This window comes from Phaseolus vulgaris, chromosome 7, assembly GCF_051622355.1.
Source record: "Phaseolus vulgaris cultivar YP4 chromosome 7, ASM5162235v1, whole genome shotgun sequence".
Classification (NCBI taxonomy): Eukaryota; Viridiplantae; Streptophyta; class Magnoliopsida; order Fabales; family Fabaceae; genus Phaseolus; species Phaseolus vulgaris.
Window position 1 is genome coordinate 26,738,262 of NC_143504.1, and position 5,897 is coordinate 26,744,158.

At 38.7% G+C, this 5,897-nt stretch overlaps 1 pseudogene; it reads left to right on the plus strand.

The window, feature by feature from the left end:
- Window positions 1–1,554: 1,554 nt before the first annotated feature.
- Window positions 1,555–3,854, plus strand: LOC150025849 (uncharacterized; annotated as a pseudogene).
- The last annotated feature ends 2,043 nt before the right edge of the window (window positions 3,855–5,897 follow it).

Sequence of the window (5,897 nt, forward strand, 5' to 3'; positions counted from 1 at the left end):
GTTTAAATCGGTGCAAAGTGTTTGTGGTTGAATCAAGTTTCTATTTTGTTTTTATATGTTGTTTGGTTGTCTTGCTGTTTTAATCTTGTTTTTAGTTCATAATGCTATACGGTTGGTTCAAATTGTTCTTGAGCTTCCAAATTGTTTTTAGGTTCCATTGAGTATTTTGTGTTGGCTATTTTGTTTTTAATTTTATTTGAGTCTTATTGATGTTTAAATCGGTGCAAAGTGTTTGTGGTTGAATCTTTTTGATTTTTTAATTCATACAGGTTTTGTCAAATTAATGTTCATCCTACAATGTCATAAATTCCAAATGGTGCCTTTTATTTTTTATTTGGTTGCTTGATTTTGATTTTGAGTGTAGTTTATATTTCTATTTTTTGAAGCTTTGGTGCCTTTTATATTTTCATATTTGAGTTCATACTTTTGTGTTAGTTCCATACAAGTTCTTTTCCAATCATTTCCTTTGTGTTTTTGAAGTTTCTTAGATGTTTTCTAATTCTATGTTAGGATTTCTTTGTTTTCATTGTTACTGTGCTGGCTGGAATCTTTCCCAGAAATTAATTTTGTGGGTGAAAAATTCTGAAATTTTGAATTTGAGTAGTTTGATGTGTTGAAGAAAACTGAAAAAAAAAGTACACCAAAATTAAAAATACAAAAAAAAATGATAAATGAAATACAAACATAGTGCAAAATTCTGACTCTAGAAAAATGGTGATGCGACAGTGATCTTGAAAAAAATATTACTATTATTTGGCTCACTATTTTGGTGAAATTCCAATGCCTATTTTGAGCTAAAACATTGAAGTTTCTGTGGTTTAAATTTCAACTTCAAATTTGAAGTATTCTGTCCAACATAAATTTCGGAAGTTGTGAAAAAATGTACACAATTTTTTTGTGTGCCTTAATTTTTTGTTTGTCAATTTTATTGAATAATCTTTCAAGTCATTTCAAATATCAATTCCCTTTGGTGTAGACCTAATTTTTAAATTGAGTTTTGTTGCTTTAAACTTGCTTGACCTCTCTTGGGTGGAAGTGACCTAAAAGGTGTTTTGATGAGTAGTGGAGCTAAAATTTGTTTTCGTGAGAGCTATATCACTAAATAGGAGCTGAATTAAAGATTTATGGTTGAATAACCTAGGGAGACAAAGCAAGGGACAACAACCACCACTTTGAAAAAGCATACACAAATATAAACAAAGGAGCTACAAGTGAAGGAGTGCATAGAATAGACCTTCAATCACTATCATATAGACAATTGCAACATGAGGCCCAAATCTTTGAAGATAATAAAGAAAGAGATGTCCATCTTGCTATATTAGAAGAAGAGCTGAAACTTGTTAAAGAAAGGATGAATACATAAGAAAATTAAAGAAATCATAACATGCATCTAGTTCTAGGTCGAGTGACTCACATGCTGAGATGAGTATAAGAGTTAATGAATATTATCAATCTCCACTTGGAAGAACTAGAAGGGAACACCCAAAGGAGACTAGGGTAGACTTGCCTCATTTTTATGGAAAAGAAAATGTTGAAACCTATTTATATTGGGAGATGAAGGTAGAACAACTTTTTGCTTGCCACCATGTTAGTGAAGAGAGGAAAGTACCCTTAACCACCTTAAGTCTCTAAGGGAATGCTATGTATTGGTGGACAACCCGAGAGAAAGATAGGCACCTCCAGAAGGAACCTCCCATAGAATATTGGAATGACCTTAGGGGAGCCTTGAGACGCCACCATATTCCTTCATACTACAATAGGGAGTTAATGGACAAGCTCCAAAAACTCCAACAAAAGAACATGAATGTAGAGGAGTATAGGCAAAAGATGGAGCTTTATATGATGAAAGCCTCTATTAGGGAGGAAGAAACCACCACCATAGCTAGGTTCCTAAGTGGTTTCAATCTTGAGATAAGGGATAAAGTGGAACTCTTGCCCTATAGAAACTTGAATGACTTGATCCAACTTTGTATAAAAGTTGAGCAACAAAATTTGAGAAAAGGATCTTGTCGCTAGGAGAGTTCTTACTCTAACTCTTATCCCAAGAAAGAGTATAGAAGAGAAAGGGAGGATAGTCTTTCAAAAGATAAACCCAAAGAAACTCACAAAAGTGTAGGGAAAGATGTGTCTACCTCAGAACCCCACAATAGAGATATCCAATGCTTTAAGTGTCTTGGTAGAGGCCATATAGCATCCCAATGCCCAAATAGGAGAACCATGATCTAAGAGGGAGGGATGAGTATAATAGCCAAGATGATGAGTCTAGTGGGGGAGAAGAGAAAGAAAATAGTGAGGAGGCATGTGCTTGTGAGGGAGAATTAATGATGATTAGAAGAACCCTCAACAATCACCCTAGTGTGAACCATGAAACACAAAGAGAGAACATCTTTCGTACAAGATGCAAAGTTTTAGAAAACATTTATTCTCTCTGTTGATCAAGAGTGATCATGTGCTTTGAAGAATCCAAATCCTGTGTGTTTGATCCAAGGCTGGTGTTGCTGCTGTGTTTAGGGAGGGATCTGGGTAGAATAGAATGTGATCCACTCCTTTGTTGAATCTAAAGCTGATGTGATTTAAAACCTTTTAAATAATAAAGTGTTTTTCCAACTAAGTAAAAAAAAAACCTGTTGTTTTGTCAAATCAACCAGTTGTTTTACTCTTAGGAATTTTGAAAAGGTTGAAAACCGTTTTAGTTTGGTTGACTTAACTGCCAAACCAAACAATCGGTTGTTTCGTGGTTTCAACCGGTTTTTTCTTTGAAAATCCTAACAAAATTTTGTTTTGGTTGTTGAATGTGCTTTAAATGATTTTTCAACTGAATATGGTCATTCATTATTTTCTTTGACCAATCCTTGGAAAATATAAATGGTATGTTTATGTTTTCAAACAAGCAAGAGAAACAAATTTGATTTTTTCAGTTGTGAAGAAATTGATTCAAAAGTTTTGAACATTCACATCAAGCTTTGGGTTTTCACAGAGAGTGGAATCGGATTGCAATTGTATTGATTTTAGTTTGTACTATGAACAAGTGTAATCCCTTCTCAACCTACTGTATTTCTGGTGTTGTGTTGCAAATGAATGTTGTGTACTCTTGAGGTAGTCAAGATCAATACTCTTGGTGTGTTTTGTCAAAGGGAGTGTGTTTCTTGAAGGGTTCAAGGTCACTAATTTGGTGGTTTGTGTGTTTTAATCTGGTTTGATTACTTAGTGGATTACCCAGTGGTTTTTCTGGGGACTGGATGTAGCTCTTGGCTTAAGAGTGAACTAGTATAAACTGTTGGTGTATCTCTCTCTTACTCTAAACTCTTTTAAATTATGTTTTAAGCATTACTGGTATAAACAACCGATTGTTTCGAAGAAACAACCGATTGTTTTTCTGTTGCTTTGCTGTTTTATTGCTTATATTCTTGGCTAACTTGATTCCTGTTATGGATTCACACAAAGAATTTTGTTAAACCTTGAAAATTTTTCAAAAACCTCTCTTAAACAATTCACCCCCCCTCTCGTTTAAGGTCATATATTCTAACACTTTGATTGTGGATAGTGGTTTTTACTGCAATTGTTGTAACACTAGGATGGTTGAAAAGCTTAATATACAATTAGTACCTCATCCAAAACCTGACAAACTTCAATGGATAAATGAAGATGGGGAACTAATTGTAGACAAGCAAGTAAAAATCAGTCTTTCTGTGGGGAACTATAAAGATGAGATTTTATGTGATGTAGTACCCATGGAAGCTTGTCATATCTTATTGGGAAGACAATGGCAATTTGATAAGAAATCTATGCATAATGGTCTTACCAACGAGATCACTTTTACTCCTAGAGAAAAAAAGTTTGTACTTATCCTTTAAGATCCTCACAAGTAGTAAAGGACCAAGTACAAATGAAACAAAAATGAGAAAATGAGAAAAAAAAAGAGAAAATAGAAAAATACCTTAGAGAGAAAGCTGAGGCGTAGAAGAAGAGTGTTCCTTCACACAAGGTCATTTAGAAAGAAGAAAAAATTGAAAATAAAATTGAAAAGATACTTCTATATGAATAACCTCCAGGCCTCCTTCTTTGTAAAGGAACACTTGCATGCACTGCCACACTTTCTGAAGTTTGTGAGCTACCTCGTCAAGTCAAAAGACTTTTAAAAGAATTTGGTGATGTATTCCCTAAGGAAGGACCCATTGAACTTCCACCTTCTAGGGGTATAGAACACCAAATAGATTTAGTTTCGGGAGCTAGTCTACCAAATAGACCAGCTTATAGAAATAATCATGAGGAGACTAAGGAGATAGAGTCACAAGTGATCCTGCCTGTTGACCAGAACGCTGGAAACTGCCTCGTCAAAGGATCGACGTGTGCACCGCTTCACACCTCCGTTCCTCTTCGAGATCCACCTCAAGAACCTGCAAAGAAACAGAGCGGCGCCGCTGCAGCCGATCGCACTCCAACGCCCAAGTCAGTGACCGAATCACCAAATACTAAGAGAACAAGAACCGTGCAAATCCTCTCTCACAGTCAGCTCTGTAACTCGCAAGCGTAAAGAGTGTAATCTGAACGTGCGTACCTTAGAAAGTTCGTTGAGAACTCTTATATACCTGGTTACTTTCTCTCTCCTGGCAGTTACAGATTTGGACACGTGGCTCGTATCCAACTGTACACGTGCCATCATCTGGAGCCTCCTTGACTTGGGCGCTGCTTCTACTCTTGTTTTACTAAGTTACCTATGCATTGTACTGCCCAGTACATAGCCAACTTGGGAGTGCGATCTCTACTGGAACTGGCGAGTTAGGGTGCCTTCATACACCTTCCCTGTGGTCTCGCCGGCCGCCTTCATAATCTGCTTCTCCTTCATCTTCGGCGATGTGCTTTCTCTGGCGATCTCCAATCGCTTGGTCGCCTAAGTTTACATCTGGCGACTTCATCTTTAACCCGGTGATCGCCTATTCTGGTATGCTGGAGATCGGAACACGCCAACTTAATAACTGGCGACTTCACGAGCCCCCCGACTTCCTTCCCTTCTGCCAACCTGGCGCCTTGCCAACACGCCTATACCGTAGCGGGATGCCATGTCATCACTCCCGACTACCAGGGCGGTACACAAGCCCCCCAGTCTTAAGCGAAGATTTGTCTAGCGAAAAGACTGAAAGAGTCACGTCAACACCGATCTACGTGGCACTGACGCAGAATTCCAAGCGGTTGTACTTTCCGCTGCTCTGACGCTCCACCAAACCCCTCGTTCATCACTCGACACGTGGCTTCATCAACGGTTACCTTCAGTTATCGTTTGCGCTTCCCAAACCCATTTTCGAAAAAACTCTTAAACCCATTTTCACTCAACACTGTTCCATCACTTTCCCTCGCATTCACGAACGCTCTAACCTTCTTCTGCAAAAAACTCTCAGCGCTCTCCAACATTCTGAATCACCATCAACCTTCATCGTCTTCCTGATCATCAAAAGGTACCTACTTTCCTTCTTCTGCTGGTCTTTCTTGCATTTTAACCGATTCGCATCATCCTGTAACTGCCTGGTGCATACGCTGTGGGTTGCTTTTTCCATTTCTCCTTCTACGTAACTTAGGGCTTCGTCAATCATCGCAACGAACCTACGTTCGTTCGTTTTTCACCTTCCTTCCATGATCGAGTCAGCCTTTGTAACCCCTGATCATTTTTCCTTTTCTTCTTCCTTTGCAGCTGCAACAATGACTCGCACAAAGATCACCCCGAATCCTCCTCCTTCATCACGAAACCCCCCTTCTCAAGCACACGACCCACCACGAGTTCGTGGCGCTTCATCTTCCCAGGCTGAGAGGCCTGCGTCTTCCCGCCCTAACCTGGCCCAGGCGACTCCACCTATTGCCGGAGGAGCCCCCGTTCCCTTGCCAGACTTCAAAACCTTGTATCT